Source organism: Epinephelus fuscoguttatus, linkage group LG12 (genome assembly GCF_011397635.1).
Source record: "Epinephelus fuscoguttatus linkage group LG12, E.fuscoguttatus.final_Chr_v1".
NCBI lineage: Eukaryota > Metazoa > Chordata > Actinopteri > Perciformes > Serranidae > Epinephelus > Epinephelus fuscoguttatus.
Window position 1 is genome coordinate 30,761,379 of NC_064763.1, and position 26,980 is coordinate 30,788,358.

General features: G+C 39.9%; 1 pseudogene; it reads left to right on the forward strand.

The window, feature by feature from the left end:
- The window catches only part of LOC125898307 (von Willebrand factor A domain-containing protein 7-like), a 67,896-nt pseudogene that overhangs the window by 28,867 nt on the left and 12,049 nt on the right, over nucleotides 1-26,980 (forward strand).

Consider the following 26,980-nt stretch of genomic DNA (forward strand, 5'->3'; position numbering starts at 1 on the left):
TTATGTGCACAACTTCCAGTGAGATAGCTGAAGTAGCAGTAAGCTAGTTAGTCCCATAGACAGTCTGTGGTTCATCCCAGTGGCTACTCTTGGTGGCTAACCGCCAACGCTGGTTCTTTTTGAAAGTAATTTGCCTTCACTTTAGCAAATACTAATTTATCTTTTAACAAATATCTGACTAATGTTAGCATTTTGTAAAACGTTGTTGCGGAGCTCTGGTACCTATTACACTGTCTGTGTCTGTAACGACTAACAACCAGTCGAAGCTAAATTTTTGTCTTCAGCAACTGTGTGTTGAACATGTAACCAGAACAAAAAGCGATTGTTCCTGTTGCCAAAGGTACCATTGATATGAGAAACAAAACCACAAGAGTTTCACCAGACATAGCGAAAACGTATCAAATCAGAATGTGCAGAAGAGAATGACACCTCGACTGACAGGTCCGTCACTCAACGTCAGTACATGATATCCTTGTCTTTCCCCCTCTGACTTCATTCTCAACCTACATTAGAAAATTGTTCGTTATAAAATAAACTCAGCAACATACCTTGAAATATGTATTTAGTCATTAGGGCTGAGAATGTGTCACTGATTTACTGTACTTCCTTTTTTATTATATTACAAAATGATTGCCAAAAGTTACGTCTTTTACTACTGCCTTATATTACTGTTACTGAAGTCTGTTGCTAAATTCAGCATCATGTTTGCTCTGAACAGTTTTTAATAAATCAGAAGTTAAAACAACGTGTAAACTGCGTGGTTAGCGCAGACAAGAAGATTAGCTTGGAAACATCACATAAATCCCCTTTACACAGAACTACAGTTAATATTGATTATGTGTTAGTATCTCTTAATAAGTCATTATAAATCATAATTTATCTTTAGAGGGTGCAGAAGCTCGGGCCATGTCAAAGTTAACAATATTTTAACGGTGCAAGGCGAGCTAATTGCTAGCATGCTCGGTTGAAAAGGGAAAAAAAACAATGCTTTGAGATGGCTGTCAATGATGGCAGAGTTATGATCACATAATCCCGTTTGAGCTATAACAGGTGGTGTGTTCCACGTTTTATTTCCCAGTTGCTCTTGGAAAGAAGAATAGAGTACTGTAAACAAACTGTTATCATTGGAAATTGCCAGTTTTCGGTTCAACGCCGGAAGTCGGGCACATATTTGGCACAAGGGATCATGGGGCCAGGAATAAGGTGGATAGGTCCTGTTTGTGCATTTGTGTGTATTTCAGGCCTGTGTGTATATGACAACAGAGTGAAAAAACTGAATTTCCCCTTGGGGATGAATGAAGTGTATCTTCTTCTTCTTCTAAAACCCGCTGACTTTTACCTTCTTTTGCTCCTCATAGGTGACTGATATCACTAAGCCGGTGTGTGAGCTGCCCAGCCTGCAGTCCAACTGCTCTGATAACTGCGTGCTATCAATGTGGGAGCTCTCAGTTCAGGTGACTGATGGTGCTAATGGGATGGGTGTCGACCGTATTACCCTTAGACGAGGCAACGGGACCTTGAACACCAGCCTGGCTGCTGACAATGAGAACATAACCCTGGTTTCCTACAGTGCGTCTTGCTGTTCACCTGGTGTGGAGCTGGTGGTTGTGGATCGGGTGGGTAATGTAGCCACATGTTTCTACAGCGTCCGGAAAACTGCCGCCACCAGCTCACCAGCTGCGACCGTCACTCCAGCCACAGTAGCAGCTGTTGAGTCTTTGTCTACCAGAGCTGCTCAGTCTTTTCTTCTTTGCCTTAGCATCACGGTCCTGGGGCTCAGTTTAACATTTTAACTTGGGGCCAACTGAGTGCTTACATGTTAGTGTGGGGGTGAGATACATTTAAAAATGTGCTTTTGGCTTTGGAAAATAAACTACATACTCTACTGATTCTATAATAATAAATAAAGTACATGACTGAGACCATCTGAGAGAGGTTTAATTCAACATTATGGTTATGTTGGAGGCTGTTGTTTTATTGCGTTGTGGAACTGTACTGCGTTACACACATAGGTGTTTATAATTTTTGGTCCAGCTGAGTTGATTTAGTCAGGGGAACCTAATAATCTGGTTCGTGAGTGTGTATACAACTTCGTGAATCATACCACTGTAAAACAATGTTGAAATCTTTAAGCTATGCAATATTAACAACATGTTCTGTAGGCATTACAGGGCGCTTGGTGGTAGTGTAAAACCTTTAAAGGGTTAATGGGGTTGTGAATATATTAGGGAGATTTGAGCATGTCACTTTAATTATATCTCAATCAAGGATCATTCATTCATGTTTTCAGTACTACTGGTGTTAAATTGTGGAATGGGGTTATGTTTACTAATAAATAAAATTTAAAACCCATGCAAAAAAACCCAACTTTGGTCACAATAAATCTTTCAAAATTTGTCTACTTAAGAAGATGTATTCTTTGTTGGTTTACGATTAGACTTCTTTAGCAATTTAGCAAAGATTGAAGAAAGGTATTTGCACATCACTTGAGTCTTGAACAGAAAATCCTGCACACTGCTCTTGTTCAGCTTCACAATTTATTAGCAACACTAACGTTACGATCCTCTTGATGAACGTCCACGAGGACTGAAGAGCAGTGTGCGGGATTTTCTGTTCAAAGACCCAATTTAGCAAAGTTAAAGTTGTGAAAATGTGGCGTTGCTTTTTGTCAAGTGTACATGCATAGTGAGAATAATAGCTCAGGGAAATGTCAGGCCCTTGGGCCCTTAGCTTTCTGAAAATGTGCCCCTGTAAACAATATAATTGAATAGCCCTGTTGTATAGCAACAGCTGAAGGAGATAAAGGTGACCTAGCTGCGTCAGATTACGTTACATCATCAGAGGGTAACATCTATCATAGCTACTCACATAATTGACCTATGGCTAAGCCACGCTCCACTCACTATCAACAAACTATCAACATTCAGTGACCGAGGCTATGGCAGGTGTCACAGTACATGGCATTTCGCAGGAGGCAATTGATGATTTTTGGGGACATAACGATCAGATTTCATTCACAAGTAACCAAAAGGGCCTAAACTACGCATTGGAGGGATGTATTCATCATTTTATTGTTGAGAAGGTCGATAAAAAGCTTAAATTACAAGCCAAAATTTACAGGTCACAGTGTACGCTTGTGAACCGCATCTCGTTGCTGTCACCATCAAAGACAACAAGCTAAAGTGCCACTGAATTTTTGCCAACCTTTGTTATCGCTGTGATTACAGATAAATTAATGAAGCTAAGCTCCAGAAGTTAACGTTAGCTTAACTAGAGCCCTTTGGACAACAGCTAACAATGATGTACGATCACCAAAGTACAAAACTAGAACAAAATAGGCTAATGAACTCCCAGCAAACAAGGTGACATGATGAACAACGCAGCTAGTGGCTAACGTTAGGCTAACTTTAGCTAACGTTAGCTAGAGATGTTAAAGATAACTTTATATTTCTTTCCAGCAATGTGACAATATGTTGCCTCAAACACAATGTTGACTTACCTTAAAACAGATGTAGACATCATTGTTAATCTTATTCACGTTGAGTTGATGTTGTGGTCTAACGTTCCCACACAACTTTATCCAAAGGAGACACTTTTCTCGATTGAGATGTGGTTTAGGAAAGGATAAAAAATACATCTCGTCGCCCAGCCTCTCAGGATACCTTGTGTCGGAGTTGCATGTACCCCATGCACCCCGTTTGACCATTTTTAAACTTCAAATCTCCGAAAAAGCACATGAAACAGAACAAAACTGACTTTCTGTAATGCATTTCAATGGACGTCCAGGCAGAGAATGTCCGAGTGCCATAGGTCAATTGGTAACAAAGCAATATCATTCAATACATCAGTTTGTACTGTAGTGTACTATAGGTCCAGCATCAATATTATGAACGCAGCAACTGGTGATTATTCGCATTGTATACATATAAAAACCATCAGTGGCTGTTAGCACCATAATGTGACAACAGAAGACAGAAAGAATAGATAAAGGAAACAAACAGTGCTCTTCACATAAACTGCAGCAGAGAACAAAAATGACCTTCCTGAACCTTACAGGTATAAAATCATTAGAGCTCCCTCAAGTGGAGGAACAATTCAATCAAATCACATGTTTATACCACAGACTGGGTTTATACAGACACCATGGCTCTGTTCAAACTGTGCAACTTTAGGCTTTGTGATGGGGCAAACAATTTGAGTTAGATCTGATAACATTATATACCAGTTAGAAACCAGTTTGGTCACCCATGTACAGCGACAAATAAGTTCAGTGGTGGAATGTTATCAAGGGCATTTCATCAATCCAATCCAGTCCACTTTATTTATATAGCACGATTTTAACAAACACAAGGTTTCCAAAGTGCTGCACAGCAAGATAAAAACACAATAATAAAAGCACAATAAAACGATGAAGTACACAATAGGATAAAAGTAATAAAATAAGATAAAATCAAATCAAATAAATCTCTAGAGTACAAATATGAGGTACTTATTAACCTCCATTTTATGCTACTTTATACTTACTCCACTACATCTCAGAGATAATAATTTGTACTTTTAACTCCACTACATTTGTCTGACAGCTTAAGTTACCTCTCAGATCACAGTTTTTCATCCCCTTTCTGTCAAGTGAAAACCATGTGTCTTAAGAGGTTGATGTTGGAGGAAGTGTTCTTTTTATATGCTGAGAAAATTCTTCTACTCCTTCAGCTTTATAAACTCTTTTAAAAAATCCGTTACGTAAAATTGGCACATTTGTATACGTCTTCAGCAGTAAAATACAACATACACATTGATGGAGCAGTAATATTAATCCAAAAACATCATATAATAATAAAACACTGATCAGGAACATTTTTACTAGACAATTAATACTTTTACTTTAACTACTTTTTATTTTACTGATAATAATTTTACATAAGCAAAACTTTGACTGCAGGTTTTTGGTTTTTTTTTTGAAAAGAGGCATTGAAAAGGACACTTTCCTTTCCTTTTTGCATTTCGCTGAGTTGACAGCTACAGCACAGGGTCTTAAGTGTTGTATCTGTTGGAAGGACTTGCCCAGTGCTGTAGTGGTAGTTGATGAGGTGGGTGCACTACTATGCAAATGGGTAAGTTACGGAGGAGGAAATGGGTATATTCTCACATATATTTCAATGGCTTTTTGGCCGATAGGTGGGTATACAGTACAGCCAGAAAAAGAGGTGGGTATACCCCATATACCTGCGTATACCCTCCACTACACCACTGGACTTGCCTGAGTAGCAGCACAACACCTCGCTATGACAAAGTGTAGGGGAAGGACAAGAGGTCGCTGATCTAAGATGAGGTGTGACCGTCAGTCAAGGAACGGTAAAATGTTATAAGATTCTTAATTCAGACTGTGTATGACATCTAACATGCTTTGCTCGGAGAAGGTGGAGTCGCCACTCTGCCCTCTATGTCAGAAGAGAGGGACCCCGGAGCACATCCTCAGCTGCTGATCAAAAGCCCTGGGAGAGGGATGCTGTCACAAGCACCATGACCAAGCCCTGAAGGCTTTCATCAGGGCTAGAGAGAAGCTAACATTGGCTGCCAGTACCACCTCTTCTGGCCTGCTGGGAGTGACTGAGACCCGAAAGGTGACCTGTAGAAGTTCCCAGAAACGGTTGCCATTTTGTGTTGGTGACTGTTGGTCGTTCTCTTGAAAGTCACTGTTTCATGGGAGGACCACACTGAGGAGCCCAATGAGAGGAAGAGGGCAAAGTACGTTGAGATAGTGGAAGAATGCCAAAGCAATGAGTGGCAAGCAAAGTGTGAGCCCACTGAGATGGGATGCAGAGGGTTTGCAGGCCAGTCCCTCTGCAGGGTGTCCATCATGCCGGGCATCACTGGGGCCAGAAGGCGAAGGGCCATCAGGTTGGCCTCAGAGAAAGCAGAAGTTGCTTTAAGACTCCTGTGGATTAGTAAAGAAGAACCATACATGGGGTAGTGCTACCTGTGTTAAATCAGCCAGCCTTGAGTGCTGTGTTGGGGTTCCACAGGGGTCAGTCGTCGGGCCAATTTTATTTTCCTTATTTATTAATAACTTGCCTAATCAATATCAGAATGTACACACCCTAATATATGCAGATGATGTAGTGATCCTTAGGGAGGCAAAAACAATTTCTGAAGTCTCAACTTCCCTCACATGCGGCTTGTCTTGTATTCAAGAATGGCTAACTAAATCTTGCCTTCTGCTGAACACCAAAAAACAGTCTGTATGATGTTCAGTAAATGCCATCTAGAGATAACAAATTCGAACATGTTATTAAACGGCAAGGAGCTTGGTATAGTAACTGAATTCAAATACCTTGGAGTCATTCTTAATCCCTGTTTAACATTCAAGAAGCATGTGAACATCCTCTCTAAATCCACCAAGTTTCATCTGCAGAATTTTAAGCAAATTAGAAATAACTTGACGGGCACAGCGGCTCAAATGTTTTTATTTTCAGTAATCTTCTCACGCTTAGAGTACTGTCTCACAAACTGGTCCTTTACCGGTACGACTACACTTAAATCAGCTGAGTCACTTTACAACAGAGCCCTGAAAATATTTGAGAAAAAGCCGTCAACACACCACATTTGTAACATTCTCCGTAAATATGATTTGTTGAGTTTCAGTCACCTTGTTGATTTTAAACGAGTGTGTCTGATGTACAAAACTCTACACGATCTGGCCCCCCTCCGCTGAAAGAATTCATAAAACTCACAAACACAACCCTCAACCAAGGTCACTAGAGCAGTATTTAGAGGAGACTGTGCAATCCCTTATAGGTGGACCACTTTTGGCCAGGCTGCCCTATCTGTCATAGGTGGTAGGTTATGGAACAGCCTGCCACTCACAGTAAGAGAGTGCCCCACTTATAGCTCCTTTAAAAAGCATCTAAAGAACTGGTTATTATCAAACCAGACCTGTACACACTATTAGTAATTATTAGCTGAAATTAGTATTAACATAGCCAATTAGATATAATAATAAGTTGGGGGATGTAGTCATTATTATTAGTATAGCTTATTAGTCATAATAATCAGGGCAAAGTAATTAATATCACTAGTCGTAATTATTAGCAACATAGCTCTTATCAGATATAACAATCATCAGGGAGATATAACTTACTTTTATTACTATCACCATAGCTTTTGTATTATTATAGCTTACTAGGATGTGTACAGGCAATAGGTATTTTAGGGTGTGTGTGCGTTACGTGCTCAACACTGTGCAGTGTAGGTATGATATTGTGCAATACATGTAAATATTACGTAGTTATGGCTATTATTGTGCAATACATTTAAATATTACAGGTACAATGTATATAAAACTGTAATTTAGAATTACATTACTGAATGTATATTTGACTGATATTGAAACATGTTTACCTATTGACTGCTGCACTTTACTGTTATCCAGACCGTTGCACTTAGTACTGCTATATGCCCTTTATTAAGACTGATTGCACTTTGTTATTGTTTGTACTTGAGGCATGTCGGCACTTTACTATATGTATCAACTGGATGTATTGTTGTTTCGTTTTAAGAATGTGATTATATGTTTTTATTTGTGTTTTACCTAGGGAACATCTGCCTGGGACAACAGATGGAAATTAGCCAATGGCTACAATCTGGCATGTTTACGTGATTGTATTGCTCATATGGTGATGTTCATTAACTTGTCCCTCTCAAATAATAATAAACTAAACCTGCATACAAGCCGAGCCTTGATCAGTCTCAGCTGGGTCGCCTCTACAAGGATGTCTGATTGTCTTAAGACCTGATATACCCAATGGCCCCAGGTAACATCACTGTTTATTTTAGTTTATTTTATACAACTAAAATGAAAATGAGTGTAGTAATGAACTAAATGTTACCTAAGTATGTATCATCATGTGATGTATGTGACAAGCAGGAATCGTGTGTCTTTGCCAATGCAGCCTTGTCAGGTTTGCTCTATGAACAGAACATGAAACAGAAGCCATTTTTTTTTACAGTTACATAAGACCATGTTTTAAGTGTTTTCAGTTGTAAACACCATCTCATCATCATCTGTCTTAAGAAATGAAAATAAAAGAATTCAAACAGTCACAGCAGAAAGCTCTGTTGTTTCCTTCTTTTATTTCAACCATAAGTGGCAGTAGCAGTATCCTGTTTGCATCTTCATGCTATTTCACTAAAGTGTTTGATATGAGTATTGTCTGTGTTTGTGTTTCATCCTCAGCCCCTATCAGCACCAGTATCTCTTCAAAAGGAATATTCAAATATCCAAACAGCATAAAACAGTTACTGACACTTATGAATCAATTTAACGGCATCATCGCAAATCATAGCCGCTATTTGCTTTTGTAATAAACTAACAGATGCGTGAAGGAAAAAGAAAAAGTTTATTTAGTGTTTTCTCCATCTTTGTGAACATTTACCAACAACAATCATACGCATGATGTCATCAGGCCAAGGCAACAAGTCAAACCAGTCCAGAGCAGTAATGACTCCTCCCTGGACATGAAGCTTTATAAATCAAGTCGTAGCTACAGAAAAGTGAAATTTACAAGTTCACATCAAGACCTAAGGTACAGTATGATCATATTAAACATGTCATATGTTTGCGTTTTTATAGTTTTATATGAACCAGCTTGACTTGCTGTGACACTGTGTTGTGACTACATCACACAGGGAAATTATACCAGAGCAGTTAAGTCACTTTTTTAGTGATTTGTTTCCATGTCTTGAATTTTGAGGATGAAAGAATTTGTACGAAATTAATAAATGTTTGTAATGTTTATAAAATAGTAACTTTAAATTCAACTGACCAAAAAGCCAAATCACCCAAAATTGTTATTCTTCCTTTGTGTTAATGTAAAGTAATGAATTACTGTTGTGATGTGTGACCTGCTGTGACTTTTCCAGTGCTGAACAGAAATTCTGTTCTAGTAAAATTCTGTGTTTATTGCGTTACATCCTGCTCCATACAGAGGTTTGTCAACTCTTTAACAAATGATGCGTTTAGTTGGGTTTTTGAATGAAAAAACAAACTCGTTTTCGTAGCAAATTTGTGTGCAGTCAGTAAAGTTTATCTTAAATTATTCAAAATGTATTTTGGATCAGATCATTAATTAAGGGGAAATTTTAATCTGACTGTGGTTCTAGATCAAAGGACAGCAAAATCTTCAGGAATCAACATTTTGGGATGAAAGACGATCCCTACTATATTTTACTGCACTTTTTGGATCACTGGCTAATGGCTAATATCAGGTTTGTCCAATGTCCGGCCTGGGAGCCAATTTTAAATGGCCCTTGACATGACATTTTAAAAAACAATATCAGTATATGTATGTATACACGTGGCTCACCACACAATATTGGTTAATTAAGCAAGATCATTTTGTATTTCTCTCCATCACTTCACAATGGCAGGACTATTGTACAGTTTGTAGACATGCAACACGTACAAACTATGCAGGCGGATCGGGTGTGTTTTCATAAACAGACTGTAAACAAGCAAATGAAAAGGTTACCTACCAGCAGACATTTCCTTTTAGGTAGCAAACATGGCCATGGCAAAGAAAATTAAGGTGAGGACGGTGAGGACAGTGAGGGCCACTGCTTTCAGGTGTGGCTAAAAGTTTAATTCATTTTTACTGAAATATGGACCAGTTGTGCTTGTCTAATTTTTTTGTGATTTTTTTTTTTTTTTTTTTCAAAAATAACCAATTTGATGTGAGAAGTGGCTGGCCCCCAGGTGTGTTCCCATTATCTAAGCTGGCTCCCATTCAAAAATGTTTGGACACCCTGGGCTAATAAGCTATTGTGTTGTGTTAGTCTCTCTGACAGGTTGCGCAGTGATGTCTGGGTTGGCTGCGTTGTGTCTCCTGCTTCTGCAGACTGGAGCTTCTGGGTTTGGGTTATCCAGTGGAGAATCTCTGAGTCATCAGGAGATCACTAAGAGAGCAATCTTAAATACCACTGCGCAGACATGTCGTGCTCTGGCCCTGGCTGAGGGCAAAGACTTCACTTTTCCTGTAAGGATTAATGTCAACCACTTTATATTGACTTTTTATGTTAAATGACCAGTGGCTTTATTATTAGTGTTATTCATTTTGTGTGTGTTTGTGTCCACAGTCTCTGACTGTTGATGCTGTTGCTGCTGCCTGTGAAGCGCCATCCAAGAGCTTCCTCCAAACCATCCAACTGATCCAAACAAAGAATAAACGAGTAGACTATTTTTTATTTTTCCTAGCACGGTATCACATGGACGATGAACAAATTTTGGAGGGAAGGAAAATCATCACAGAAGGATTGGCAGCTGTGAAGGCCAGCAACAGGGAACAGAACTTTGAGGCTACCAGAGAAAAACTGGGACAAATCTTACACCCTCTACAGGTAGCCTTCCTTCTATCATTCCTTCTGTTTACATCAGTTTTGTTTCTTCAGTGTCACACTTCAAAACTAACCCTCAAGTTCAGCAAGCGACACAACAGTTTCTTTCCGTAGGCCCAAATTGTGTACACTGACATTTATTTAATTTCACAACAACAACCTGTTAAAGGGAGCATTAATATGACTTACTGAAAAGAGATCTTGATAATAATATACTATAAGCTAGATAATAGATGCTCTGCTTGTTGTTGTTTTTATATAATAGGATTTCTACAGTCATAGCAACTGGGTGGAGATGGGAAACAAACTCCCAAACTCCAATCTGATCAGATCAGACACCAGCGTTGGCAACATAGCAGGTAAAGAAATGATGTTGTGTCAGTGTGTGAGTGGCCGTGTCACCGAAACAAAAGAAATAGAGATGAGGAAATGTTATGTTGCAATGCGATTAGAGAGATCATTTCACAAGACAAAAGACTGACAAAATTTTCTTTCCCACAGCTGAAAGCAGAGCAACCTGTCGCAACTGTAATGGAGACGACTGCACAGACAACATTTTGGAGGATATCCTACGGAAAGGATAATTACTTCAGGATACTTTAATTTTGTGCCTTTTTTTTCCTCCAAACCAAAAGGTAGCCTTCCTACCTGCTTACCTAAGTAACTATATAAACTTTAAATTCATATTTGTCAGGTTTGTTGCTTAAATACTCAAAAATAGTACCATCGTGTGTGAATCATGTCCAAAATCTGCAGTTCCCTTTGGTTTCACAGAACTTTATTGTGAGTTTCAGCTCATTCTCAAGCTGTCTGGCCCACATCTTTACTGTTTCAGTTCACTCTCACTGCTGTCAAAAAGCTGGAGTCGATGAAGACCTAAAACAGAGCTAAAAGAGAGTTAATATTATTCAAATATGCAAATATGCATGCAGCATAGGGCTGCAGGTTGGAATCATATCTGTAGTTGTTGTGGCACCGGCATAGTCCTAGTACATGGGGCAACTGCTCCACCAGGTGACCTACTGGGCACCCCAACATACAGCCTGTTTTGAGTACACTTTATTTGTCATTTTGTCAATCAAACCTGCTAGAATGAGTATGTAGTATTAATTTGGGACACTTTACAACTCTGAAAATGTTTTGCTGCCATTGGTGATTGGCACTATGACCATCTGTACAAAATTGTATTACAGTCCATCTATTAGTGGTTAAAATATTTTAATCTGCACCAAAGTGGTGGACCAACCATCAGACCAGCGTTGTGATCACTTGAGCCGTGTTTCTAGTGTGGCTAAAAACAACACAGTGCCAGAGAAAACTGTTTCGTCCCTGAAAAAGCAGTGTGGTATTCTCTGAAATGATATGTAAAGATGTATAAAACATTTTGTTCTCATTCTGTTTCTAATGCTTTACAGGAAAATGCAGCCATGGAGGTTTTTTTGATAGAACAAGTAACATTGAACCTATAGGAGGGATCAATAAAGACACTTTGGACTCCAGCCATGGACACCTCCACATGGAAGCTGCAAATGTGGCAATTGCTGCAACCAGTGAGCTCCTGGAGGACATTCGAGGGGCTGCTGGTGACAAACCATTCCTCCAGTATGAAACCCTTTCTCTATGTTTCAGATATGCATGGTCAGGAGGAGGATTGCAAAGGGTTTTTATTTCTTATCTCTTTGTCTCCTTCCTTTTCTCTCCATCCCTCAGGATGATGGGAATCTCAAGAGGATCTGGTAAACCTCTTTGTTTTGTGATCGACACGACAGGAAGCATGAGTGATGACATTGCAGCAGTGAGGACTGTCACTTCTGATATAATCGACAGGAGATTGGGAACACAAGACGAGCCCTCAGTTTACATTCTTGTACCTTTCAATGATCCAGGTATGATCTTAATGTTTTATCCCTCTGAAGTGAAGTAAAATTTATTTTTCTTTCTTCATCCTCTTGCCTGCTAAACTGTAACTCAGTGATATAAAGCAGTGGACTTTTTGTGCTGTCATGTGCTGAATAGTTGGATGAATATTATCACTGCTCAAATAAAATGCCAGCAATACAATAAGAAAAATAACAGTGTTTGTAAATCATGAAGCACTCCACAAATGCATGCATCTCCACCTGAACATCAGATTTTGGGCCACTGACAAGGACAACAGACCCAGAAGTCTTCAGGAATGCTATTAATTCACTAACAGCAACTGGTGGAGGAGATCCTCCAGAAATGAGTCTTTCTGGGCTTCAGGTACTGTGATGCCTTTGAGACATAATCTGTCTGCAAAACTTGAAAATAGGAAATAAAGTAAAGGTAAACCTACCGTATGATTGCTGTCCTCTCTTCCTCATACAGCTGGCATTAACTAGTGCTCCTCCCAGTTCTGAGATCTTCCTCTTCACTGATGCAGCTGCTAAAGATGCACAACTGAGAAACACAGTGATCGCACTCATTGAGCAAACCAAGACAGTGGTGAGTACTACGCTTCGTGTATGGGATGCCATTTGTAAAGTGGCTCACACTAAAATTAACAGCAACTTCCTGCCACATTTAGCTTAAAAAAAGTGTTGTGAATTTTTTAGTCACTTTTTACAGCATTTACAGCAATATTTGAAATATGTCAAATAAAATGTCACAGTTAAACCTAAATATTAAATGTTACATCTAAATCAAAATATTAAATGTAATTGTTAAATCTAAATCTAAATGTTAAATCTAAATCTTTATCTAAATGTTAAATCTAAATCTAAATCTAAATGTTAAATATAAATGTAAATATAAATGTTAAATCTAAAGCTAAATGTGAAATGTTAAATCAAAATGTGCTTGGTGAAACTAAATATTTAGCTAATATGCAAATGCACACTGACGGTCACTGGCAGTACCAAAATAAAAGCCCAGGTGGTCAGACTGTGTTCATAGCATCAGCGTGATAAGAACTACCTAAAATGACAGAAACCGTGTTTGGGGAAATTTTATTTGACGTGTATTTTGAGTTTTTAGTGTCCCATCCCTCCTTGACGTTAGCTAGCCAGTAAAGATTTACGACTAGCAGCAGTGTACTTCAAGGATAGCGCATTTGTTTCATTTTTCAAAACTAGCTAGCTAACGTTAGCTAGTTTCATATAGCTTACATGCTAACATAAGGAACATGCTACGCGAGTTAAAAAACAAACTTACGGAGTGCTGTGGTGGCTCTGTGGTGGATACCGTCGCTGTTGCTGTCACCAACTATGCACTCCTGAAATTCTGAATTGGCCCAAAACGGCCCTGCCAGTGTTTTCAGCTAAATCGCAGGACATGTTGGCAAGCAAGGATGGGACACGAAAAACTCAAAGGACACGTCAAATAAAATTTCCCCAAGCATGGGTTATGTCATTTTAGGTAGTTCTTATCATGCTGATGTATGTTCAAGTTAGTTAGTTTGATTTGTTATTTGATGCTATAAACACAGTCTGACCACCTGGGCTTTTATTTTGGTACTTCCGGTGACCGGCAGTGTGCATTTGCATATTAGCCAAATATTTAGTTTAGTTTATTTAATTCACACCACTTTTTTAAACGTTGTTTGAAGTTAATGTGGCAAGATGTTGCTGTTAATTTTAGAGTGAGCCACTTTACAAACGGCACCCCATATTCGTGTAACAACAAACAAATGGTGTGAAAAATGACAGTGTAAGAAGAGTGTGTAATGTAATGAAAAAATAAAAACTCATGATGTAAAAACTTGAGGAGGCTATGAGTGAGGCTGTACTTAGGCACTAATACTAATGTCTGAATAAGTAGTAGGTAATGTTCACCATGTTCGCTATTATAGTTTAGCATGCTAACATTTGCTATATAGCATTACACATTGCTGAGACTGAAGGGAATTGTATTTCATCATAAACAAAAGTTTTGGAAGAACTATATAAAAAAAAGAATACGAAAGACTTTTCTGATTTGGTTTAACCTAAAAGACCCTAGACGTTAAGACCTTATGAGTGGGCTTAATTCTCATTCAAACTTTCTCATTTCTTTTTAGGTAAACTTCATCATAACTGCCGTTCTGGGATTTTGTCATCGCAGACAGAGTGATGATAGCCTCCAACAACAACAACCAATCAGTCGAATGGCGAGATCAGATGCTCAGCTGTACAGAGACCTGGCTCAGGCTTCAGGAGGTCTGGCTATTGAAGTCTCAAAGAGTGAGCTCCTTGAAGCCACCAGCATCATAACACAGACATCCAGCTCCTCTCTGGTATTAACACTCTCACTGTTCATTATGAGTTTTCAAAATTCGTAATTCAATTACGATTCAGTTGTGACACCAGTTTTATTTAACTTCCTAGGTGACCCTTCTGCAGGCAGCCAGGAATCCAGGAAAGGCTGAAAATTTCACCTTCACCGCTGACGAGTCGGTGAAAAACCTCACAGTTTACATCACTGGGAACTCTGTGACCTTTACTCTTATCAGTCCCTCAGGTGATAGACTCACAAGTCAGCCTTTAGACGCTTTGCTTAACTAAAGACTGATGACTTTCTCCCTGATTTTGTGTTTAGATGGGCGGATACAATTTCAGAGATTCAAAAAACTCCCTACGTTGCAGAACCGATAGTAAATCCACAGGGCGGTCCTTCGGTGGCTCGCTGAACTCTTGTGCTTGTAAACATAGTCCCACTAGAAACACGTGTAGCGGTACAAAATGGCCCTGCACCGCTCGCAGAAAACGCCGTCAAAGTTAGTGAATGTTTGTCGCGTTTGAGGCGACACATTCTCGCCAACTAAAAGAATCAAACATAATCTTTTACAAGGTCATGACTCATCCGTCCAGCCGGACTATAGAGGGAATCGCCTCGTTGTTTAGAAATACTTGCGGTTAGAAAACCAGCAGAGTTTAGCTATATATATATATATATATATATCTATATATATCTGTATATCTCACATTTTTCACATCTCTGTATCACCGTTTAGACTAATCTGATGTTTGTAAAGTCTACAAACACAATGATTGAACAAACATTCATATTAAGCGTTACACTGAGGTTGACAATTCACGGTCAGCTGCTCTAAGAAATTGAAACGTTAAATGCTTAACTTTTGGCTTTTTACCCAGTGTGCTTCATTACATGCCATTGCTCTCCTTTTAGGTGTGTCTCAGGAAAGCACCAACACGACGGGATCACTGATCACTGCATCCCAGTCAGTGGGAAACTTCAAGACTCTGCAGCTAAAACAACAAGTTGGACTGTGGGAAATTCGAATGGTGTCAACAAATCCCTACATTCTGAAGGTTGTAGGTGAGAACTCCACGATTATGAGGTTGAATGACATAATCAATTCTTAAGATTACTTTAGGTATAACTATCCCTTACCAAATGTATTATGTTGATCTGTTCTGTATGACATCTATTTCACGTCCATCCTGGAAGAGGGATCCCTCCTGAGTTGCTCTTCCTGAGGTTTCTACCATTTTTTTCCCCCCGTTAAAGGGTCTTTTGGGGGAGTTTTTCATTATCCCCTGTGAGGGTCCAAAGGACTGAGGGATGTCATATTACGTGCTGTAAAGCCCTCAGAGGCAAATTGTGATTTGTGATATTGGACTTACATAATAACAATCTAATGGAATCTAAAGGACATGACTTCAGTGACAGCGCTGGAATCTTGCATACTGTAGGAGCCGGAGTTTGGTGCCACTTCTCTTGGAGTCAATGAGGCGGGCACGACAAATTACATTATAACCCATCATATCTTTGTTGTTGCAACTCTGATTGAAAAAATCCTACCACCAAATTAAAAAGCACACATTACATAATGCTGACAGACATTTTAAAAGGAAAATGAACCCACACATTTAGAAAAAGCATTACACAATGATGGGTTATTGTGTGATTTGCAGTGTCCGCCCCATTAACCTCAGTAGAAGTGGCACCGAAGTCCGGCTCCAATACAAAATCGCATGCTGTCACTGATGTCATGACCTTTCCTTCCATCATTGTTCCCTCGAGAAGACTTGAGGAGGTGAACAGGGACCAAAGCTGTTGCACTAGCAGCAAAATAGCAACCTACATAGTGGAGGTGAATGAAATTTAGTTTTTGGTTCTCCAAACATTAAATATGTCATTCGAGACAGTGTCACGAGTACCTGGTTACTCCACAGACCTCAGCACAGCATTCAGCAGGTTTCATTGAAACTACTTTCTACAGAAGAAACGGTGTTGAATCGGCTGTTTTGTGGAGGATTGTGCTTAATTTTGTAATTTTAGTCTTCAAAAATAATGATAGTGAGAAATACACTTCAAATGGTAAAAGTAATGAATATTTACTGGTGATCATACATCTGGCCTCTCTGGTTTATTGTAACTTTTTTATTTGCAGGCAAAAGTCCTGTTGATTTCCTGTTTAACTTTTTGGAGGAATCGCAGGGCCCGTTCGGAGGTTTTGATGTCGACGACAATCGTCCCAGAGCTGGTAAAGGAGCCAGAAGTTTGTCATATACTAAAGTAATTGACTTCAGCATATTTCAGTGGATATTCTCTTTTTCCGAAGGTGTTAATGGCAGCCTGATGGTGACGGTGACCGGGAGTGAATCCGCCACAGTGACAGAAGTCATTCTGGTTGAATCGTCTGGGTCCGGAGAGGTTAATGGCAACGTGGAGGCTCAGGGTGGAGGAGACTTCTTGGCTCACTTTGACAGGATACCAGCAGAGGAGTTTGTGGTGCTTGTGAAGGGGCAGAGCAACAATGGTTCCCCCAGAATGTCCTCTGCAAACTTTCAAAGGCAGTCCTCCACCAACATCAGAGCATCTGCTGTGGCTGTTACTTCTGTAAGTGAAATGCATCTACCTAAAAACTTATGATAGGACTTTTGAGATAAACTGTACTGCCACAGTTTTTACTATATACGACTGATAGTGACTGGTTTCCTTCTGTTTTTAGCCTGATTCAGACAGCGTCTTAGTTCCAGGAACACCACTTTCAGTTCCCTTCACTGTGATGACGAGCGGTACAGGAGGAACCTTCAGCATCCAAGCTACCAATGACCAAAGTTTTCCCTCGACTTTCCCGTCCAGTTTAATGCTGGAAACTGACGGCAGTGCCAACGGGACAGTGAACCTTACAGCACCTCTCAACACCGTGTCTGGTACTGTCGTCACCCTGACCATTTCGGCTGAGGCTTCAGGAGGCACAGACACCAACTACGTCGTGCGGCGTCTTACTGTCCTTGAAACGGTAACTTTCACAAATCACAATTCAATCAATGTTAAAGGGATAGTTCGACATTTTGGCAAATTTGCCTATTGCCATAATCCCTATAGTCATATGAGTAGGTACATTACCTTTAATTGTCAGTGTGTGCTGTTCTGAGATCGGTGGGGCAGAGCTGCTCGCTGAAATGGAGGTGAACGGTACAGGTCCCTCTCTCCTTCAAAACTAATCAAATACACCATCAAATGACTCCAAAACGCTCCAGTGGACAACACATGGCTTGCGCATTCCCCACGCTATGAAATAATAATGTAATATTACGAGACAGAGTTGTTTTGAAGCCAAATGCAGAGCCAGAACTACATTCCAGACATACAGTACTTGCTGGGCGGAGTGATTTCAAACAGCGTATGATTAGTGCAGTTACTCCCATCATCAAAACAACAAGTTTGTTGAGAAGAAGCCAGAATATACAGAGGCAGAGTTACAGGTTTTGGAAGAAGAGAGAGCAAGAAGAGAGGCTGAGGCTGCCGAGCAACCAGGAGCTGAGGGGAGACCCAGAGCCAGTGGTGTAAATGCGGGGCTTACTGGCCACTTTATTAGGTGGGTCAAAGACGTGGCGTGTCAATTCTGGTGTCCCAAGCATATTTATAATGTTAAAAATATATAAATATTTCAAAACACTACATTATGTTACTCAACTCTCCCCTCTTTCCTTACTCATATGAGTATTCACTATAAGAAATGAAAATTTAAGGAGCTATTGAGCTCAAAAGTACCAAACAGTCCTTCCTGGGTAACGTCCCTGCTTAAATGTAAGTACTAAAATATGCCAAAAATGTCAGAAATCTTAATAAAAGCATTAATTATCTACTGGGGCATAATTGTGTTAATGTTTGCAATGACATCTGCAAATATGGTAACAATGCTAAGCTTATTTACATTTTAACGCAAGAAATACTTTTGTCTCCATATTTGGATTTCCATAATGTCCTTACTGGGTAACAGACTATAGTGGCTATATATTACCATATTTTGATTTGGATAGTCATGTGACAAACTGTTGTATCAGCCAGAAGATTCTGAAGGACCCCCAAAACACATTACACGGTCAAAAAGTCTCTCTTAAAATGTTGATATTTTGACCTTTTCGGTCACTGGTGCGTTATGTCCTCAAATCATGTGTCTTTCTGGATAACGCTAATAAAACATTTATGATGTTTATATATTTAAAAACTACCTATTTCATGTGAAATATGAAGTTTAAGTTATAGTTTTCCACAGTAGGCCTACATATTTTAGTACTTACATTTAAGCAGGGACGTTACCCAGGAAGGACTGTTTGGTACTTTTGAGCTCAATAGCTCCTTAAATTTTCATTTCTTATAGTGAATACTCATATGAGTAAGGAAAGAGGGGAGAGTTGAGTAACATAATGTAGTGTTTTGAAATATTTATATATTTTTAACATTATAAATATGCTTGGGACACCAGAATTGACACGCCACGTCTTTGACCCACCTAATAAAGTGGCCAGTAAGCCCCACATTTACACCACTGGCTCTGGGTCTCCCCTCAGCTCCTGGTTGCTCGGCAGCCTCAGCCTCTCTTCTTGCTCTCTCTTCTTCCAAAACCTGTAACTCTGCCTCTGTATATTCTGGCTTCTTCTCAACAAACTTGTTGTTTTGATGATGGGAGTAACTGCACTAATCATACGCTGTTTGAAATCACTCCGCCCAGCAAGTACTGTATGTCTGGAATGTAGTTCCGGCTCTGCATTTGGCTTCAAAACAACTCTGTCTCGTAATATTACATTATTATTTCATAGCGTGGGGAATGCGCAAGCCATGTGTTGTCCACTAGAGCGTTTTGGAGTCATTTGATGGTGTATTTGATTAGTTTTGAGGGAGAGAGGGAACTGTACCATTCACCTCCATTTCAGCGGGCAGCTCTGCCCCACCAATCTCAGAACAGCACGCACTGACAATTAAAGGTAATGTACCTACTCATATGACCATAGGGATTACGGCAAGAGGCGAATTTGCCAAAATGTTGAACTATCCCTTTAAGGCAGTGAATGATCATTCTGTCTTATTTAATCCCTTCATCACTGTGTTTATTGGTTGAATTAATGACTGGAGGCAGCAGTAGCTCAGTCCATAGGGACCTAGATTGGGAACTGGAGGGCACAACTGTAGTAATGATTATGTGCACAACTTCCAGTGAGATAGCGGAAGTAGCAGTAAGCTAGTTAGTCCCATAGACTGTCTGTGGTTCATCCCAGTGGCTACTCTTGGTGGCTAACCGCCAACGCTGGTTCTTTTTGAAAGTAATTTGCCTTCACTTTAGCAAATACTAATTTATCTTTTAACAAATATCTGACTAATGTTAGCATTTTGTAAAACGTTGTTGCGGAGCTCTGGTACCTATTACACTGTCTGTGTCTGTAACGACTAACAACCAGTCGAAGCTAAATTTTTGTCTATAGCAACTGTGTGTTGAACATGTAACCAGAACAAAAAGCGATTGTTCCTGTTGCCAAAGGTACCATTGATATGAGAAACAAAACCACAAGAGTTTCACCAGACATAGCGAAAACATATCAAATCAGAATGTGCAGAAGAGAATGACACCTCGACTGACAGGTCCGTCACTCAACGTCAGTACATGATATCCTTGTCTTTCCCCCTCTGACTTCATTCTCAACCTACATTAGAAAATTGTTCGTTATAAAATAAACTCAGCAACATACCTTGAAATATGTATTTAGTCATTAGGGCTGAGAATGTGTCACTGATTTACTGTACTTCCTTTTTTATTATATTACAAAATGATTGCCAAAAGTTACGTCTTTTACTACTGCCTTATATGACTGTTACTGAAGTCTGTTGCTAAATTCAGCATCATGTTTGCTCTGAACAGTTTTTAATAAATCAGAAGTTAAAACAACGTGTAAACTGCGTGGTTAGAAAAGGTTGAAAGGTTGAAAAGGTTGAAAAGGGGAAAAAAAACAATGCTTTGAGATGGCTGTCAATGATGGCAGAGGTATGATCACATAATCCCGTTTGAGCTATAACAGGTGGTGTGTTCCACGTTTTATTTCCCAGTTGCTCTTGGAAAGAAGAATAGAGTACTGTAAACAAACTGTTATCATTGGAAACTGCCAGTTTTCGGTTCAACGCCGGAAGTCAGGCACATATTTTGCGCAAGGGATCATGTGGCCAGGAATAAGGTGGATAGGTCCTGTTTGTGCATTTGTGTGTATTTCAGGCCTGTGTGTATATGACAACAGAGTGAAAAAACTGAATTTCCCCTTGGGGATGAATGAAGTGTATCTTCTTCTTCTTCTAAAACCCGCTGACTTTTACCTTCTTTTGCTCCTCATAGGTGACTGATATCACTAAGCCGGTGTGTGAGCTGCCCAGCCTGCAGTCCAACTGCTCTGATAACTGCGTGTTATCAATGTGGGAGCTCTCAGTTCAGGTGACTGATGGTGCTAATGGGACGGGTGTCGACCATATTACCCTCAGACAAGGCAACGGGACCTTGAACACCAGCCTGGCTGCTGACAATGAGAACATAACCCTGGTTTCCTACAGTGCGTCTTGCTGTTCACCTGATGTGGAGCTGGTGGTTGTGGATCGGGTGGGTAATGTAGTCACATGTTTCTACAGCATCCGGAAAACTGCCGCCACCAGCTCACCAGCTGCGACCGTCACTCCGGCCACAGTAGCAGCTGTTGAGTCTTTGTCTACCAGAGCTGCTCAGTCTTTTCTTCTTTGCCTTAGCATCACGGTCCTGGGGCTCAGTTTAACATTTTAACTTGGGGCCAACTGAGTGCTTACATGTTAGTGTGGGGGTGAGATACATTTAAAAATGTGCTTTTGGCTTTGGAAAATAAACTACATGCTCTATTGATCCTATAATAATAAATAAAGTATATGTTTTGCTCAACCAACTCTCGAAAACTGAAAAAATATGCAACAAAAAGCTTGAAATGAGGAATATTACATATTGCATGTATAACATTTTGTATCAGAGCTGGAACCTTGAAACACAACCTTTGCAATGGACAATACCACGGTAAAATTGATAATACCATCCATTACTATCACTCTACCACAGTAGGTCTTTGTAAAGGAACATTCAGTTTTCACTGAGACCATCTGAGAGAGGTTTAATTCAACATTATGGTTATGTTGGAGGCTGTTGTTTTATTGCGTTGTGGAACTGTACTGCGTTACACACATAGGTGTTTATAATTTTTGGTCCAGCTGAGTTGATTTAGTCAGGGGAACCTAATAATCTGGTTCGTGAGTGTGTATACAACGTGAATCATACCACTGTAAAACAATGTTGAAATCTTTAAGCTATGCAATATTAACAACATGTTCTGTAGGCATTACAGGGTGCTTGGTGGTAGTGTAAAACCTTTAAAGGGTTAATGGGGTTGTGAATATATTAGGGAGATTTGAGCATGTCACTTTAATTATGATATCTCAATCAAGGATCATTCATTCATGTTTTCAGTACTACTGATGTTAAATTGTGGAATGGGGTTATGTTTACTAATAAATAAAATTTAAAACCCATGCAAAAAAAAACAACCCAACTTTGGTCACAATAAATCTTTCAAAATTTGTCTACTTAAGAAGATGTATTCTTTGTTGGTTTACGATTAGACTTCTTTAGCAATTTAGCAAAGACTGAAGAAAGGTATTTGCACATCACTTGAGTCTTGAACAGAAAATCCTGCACACTGCTCTTGTTCAACTTCACAATTTATTAGCAACACTAACGTTACGATCCTCTTGATGAACGTCCACGAGGACTGAAGAGCAGTGTGCGGGATTTTCTGTTCAAAGACCCAATTTAGCAAAGTTAAAGTTGTGAAAATGTGGCGTTGCTTTTTGTCAAGTGTACATGCATAGTGAGAATAATAGCTCAGGAAAATGTCAGGCCCTTGGGCCCTTAGCTTTCTGAAAATGTGCCCCTGTAAACAATATAATTGAATAGCCCTGTTGTATAGCAACAGTTGAAGGAGATAAAGGTGACCTAGCTGCGTCAGATTACGTTACATCATCAGAGGATAACATCTATCATAGCTACTCACATAATTGACCTATGGCTAAACCACGCTCCACTCACTATCAACAAACTATCAACATTCAGTGACCGGGGCTATGGCAGGTGTCACAGTACACGGCATTTCGCAGGAGGCAATTGATGATTTTTGGGGACATAACGATTAGATTTCATTCACAAGTAACCAAAAGGGCCTATACTACGCATTGGAGGGATGTATTCATCATTTTATTGTTGAGAAGGTCGATAAAAAGCTTAAATTACAAGCCAAAATTTACAGGTCACAGTGTACGTTTGTGAACCGCATCTCGTTGCTGTCACCATCAAAGACAACAAGCTAAAGTGCCACTGAATTTTTGCCAACCTTTGTTATCTCTGTGATTACAGATAAATTAATGAAGCTAAGCTCCAGAAGTTAACGTTAGCTTAACTAGAGCCCTTTGGACAACAGCTAACAATGATGTACGATCACCAAAGTACAAAACTAGAACAAAATAGGCTAATGAACTCCCAGCAAACAAGGTGACGTGATGAACAACGCAGCTAGTGGCTAACGTTAGGCTAACTTTAGCTAACGTTAGCTAGAGATGTTAAAGATAACTTTATATTTCTTTCCAGCAAAGTGACAATATGTTGCCTCAAACACAATGTTGACTTACCTTAAAACAGATGTAGACATCATTGTTAATCTTATTCACGTTGAGTTGATGTTGTAGTCTTACGTTACCACACAACTTTATCCAAAGGAGACACTTTTCTCGATTGAGATGTGGTTTAGGAAAGGATAAAAAATACATCTCGTCGCCCAGCCTCTCAGGATACCTTGTGTCGGAGTTGCATGTACCCCATGCACACCGTTTGACCATTTTTAAACTTCAAATCTCCGAAAAAGCACATGAAACAGAACAAAACTGACTTTCTGTAATGCATTTCAATGGACGTCCAGGCAGAGAATGTCCGAGTGCCATAGGTCAATTGGTAACAAAGCAATATCATTCAATACATCAGTTTGTACTGTAGTGTACTATAGGTCCAGCATCAATATTATGAACGCAGCAACTGGTGATTATTCGCATTGTATACATATAAAAACCATCAGTGGCTGTTAGCACCATAATGTGACAAAAGAAGACAGATAATAAAAGCACAATAAAATGATGAAGTACACAATAGGATAAAAGTAATAAAATAAGATAAAATCAAATCAAATAAATAAAGAGTACATGTACTGTTCTAGAGTACAAATATGAGGTACTTATTATCTTCCATTTTATGCTACTTTATACTTACTTCACCACATCTCAGAGATAATAATGTGTACTTTTAACTCCACTACATTTGTCTGACAGCTTAAGTTACCTCTCAGATCACAGTTTTTCATCCCCTTTCTGTCCAGTGAAAACCATGTGTCTTAAGATGTGCTAATATTGAATGTTGGAGGAAGGGTTCTTTTATATGCTGAGAAAATTCTTCTACTCCTTAAGCTTTATAAACTTTTTAAAAAAATCTGTTACGTAAAATTGGCACATTTGTATACGTCTACAACATACACATTGATGGAGCAGTAATATTAATCCAAAAACATCATATAATAATAAAACACTGATCAGGAACATTTTTACTAGACAATTAATACTTTTACTTTAACTACTTTTTATTTTACTGATAATAATTTTACTTAAGCAAAGCTTTGACTGCAGGTTTTTTGTTTTTTTTTTGAAAAGAGGCATTGAAAAGGACACTTTCCTTTCCTTTTTGCATTTCGCCGAGTTGACAGCTACAGCACAGGGCCTTAGGTGTTGTATCTGGTGGAAGGACTTGCCCAGTGGTGTAGTGGTAGTTGATGGGGTGGGTGTACTACTACCATAGAGGACACCACCTGCAGTGGGATTAGCACCTGCAAGTGCCTCCGCCCAGTGAAGAAAACCATCGCATTCATCAGGGCTAGAGAGAAGCTAACATTGGCTGCCAGTACCACCTCTTCTGGCCTGCTGGGAGCGACTGGGACCCGAAAGATGACCTGGGGAAGTTCCCAGAAACTGTTGCCATTCTGTGTTAGTGACTGTTGGTCGTTCTCTTGAAACTCACGTTTCATGGGAGGACCACACTGAGGAGGCCAACGAGATGAAGAGAGCAAAGTACGTTGAGCTCGTGGAAGAATGCCAAAGCAATGAGTGGCAAGCAAGGTGTGAGCCCACTGAGGTGGGATGCAGAGGGTTTGCAGGCCAGTCCCTCTGCAGGGCCTCCATCATGCCGGGCATCACTGGGGCCAGAAGGCGAAGGGCCATCAGGTTGGCCTCAGAGAAAGCAGAAGTTGCTTTAAGGTGGCTGTGAATTTGTACAGTAGAACCATGCAACCATGCATAGCGCTACCTGGATACAAGCCGATCCTTGATCAGTCTCAGCTGGGTCGCTTCTACAAGGATGTCTGATTGTCTTAAGACCTGAAATACCCAATGGCCCCAGGTAACATCACTGTTGATGTGTCCAGGGGCATCATTTTACAACCCAGTTCATGAGTTGTAACTCAAAAGTTTATTTTATATAACTAAAATGGAAGCGAGTAATGAACTAAATGTTACCAAAGTATGTATCATCATGTGATGTATGTGACAAGCAGGAATTGTCTGTCATTGCCAATGCAGCGTGTGTCATGATTTACAAAACGTCCTGTGCCACGGCTGTGCCTGACCAATTTGGCGCCCTAGGCAAGATATTTGCTGCCTTGCTGAGTTTAGCTATATATATATATATACATATATATATATGTATATATATATATACACAGTACAGGCCAAAAGTTTGGACACACCTTCTCATTCAATGTGTTTTCTTTATTTTCATGACTATTTACATTGTAGATTCTCACTGAAGGCATCAAAACTATGAATGAACACATGTGGAGTTATGTACTTAACAAAAAAGGTGAAATAACTGAAAACATGTTTTATATTCTAGTTTCTTCAAAATAGCCACCCTTTGCTCTGATTACTGCTTTGCACACTCTTGGCATTCTCTCCATGAGCTTCAAGAGGTAGTCACCTGAAATGGTTTTCCAACAGTCTTGAAGGAGTTCCCAGAGGTGTTTAGCACTTGTTGGCCCCTTTGCCTTCACTCTGCCGTCCAGCTCACCCCAAACCATCTCGATTGGGTTCAGGTCCGGTGACTGTGGAGGCCAGGTCATCTGCCGCAGCACTCCATCACTCTCCTTCTTGGTCAGATAGCCCTTACAGAGCCTGGAGGTGTGTTTGGGGTCATTGTCCTGTTAAAAAATAAATGATCGTCCAACTAAACGCAAACCGGATGGGATGGCATGTCGCTGCAGGATGCTGTGGTAGCCATGCTGGTTCAGTGTGCCTTCAATTTTGAATAAATCCCCAACAGTGTCACCAGCAAAACACCCCCACACCATCACACCTCCTCCTCCATGCTTCACAGTGGGAACCAGGCATGTGGAATCCATCCGTTCACCTTTTCAAGGCCTCACAAAGACACGGTGGTTGGAACCAAAGATCTCAAATTTGGACTCATCAGACCAAAGCACAGATTTCCACTGGTCTAATGTCCATTCCTTGTGTTTCTTGGCCCAAACAAATCTCTTCTGCTTGTTGCCTCTCCTTAGCAGTGGTTTCCTAGCAGCTATTTGACCATGAAGGCCTGATTGGCGCAGTCTCTTCTTAACAGTTGTTCTAGAGATGAGTCTGCTGCTAGAATTCTGTGTGGCATTCATCTGGTCTCTGATCTGAGCTGCTGTTAACTTGCGATTTCTGAGGCTGGTGACTCGGATGAACTTATCCTCAGAAGCAGAGGTGACTCTTGGTCTTCCTTTCCTGGTCGGTCCTCACGTGTGCCAGTTTCGTTGTAGCGCTTGATGGTTTTTGCGACTCCACTTGGGGACACATTTAAAGTTTTTGCAATTTTCCGGACTGACTGACCTTCATTTCTTAAAGTAATGATGGCCACTCGTTTTTCTTTAGTTAGCTGATTGGTTCTTGCCATAATATGAATTTTAACAGTTGTCCAATAGGGCTGTCGGCTGTGTATTAACCTGACTTCTGCACAACACAACTGATGGTCCCAACCCCATTGATAAAGCAAGAAATTCCACTAATTAACCCTGATAAGGCACACCTGTGAAGTGGAAACCATTTCAGGTGACTACCTCTTGAAGCTCATGGAGAGAATGCCAAGAGTGTGCAAAGCAGTAATCAGAGCAAAGGGTGGCTATTTTGAAGAAACTAGAATATAAAACATGTTTTCAGTTATTTCACCTTTTTTTGTTAAGTACACAACTCCACATGTGTTCATTCATAGTTTTGA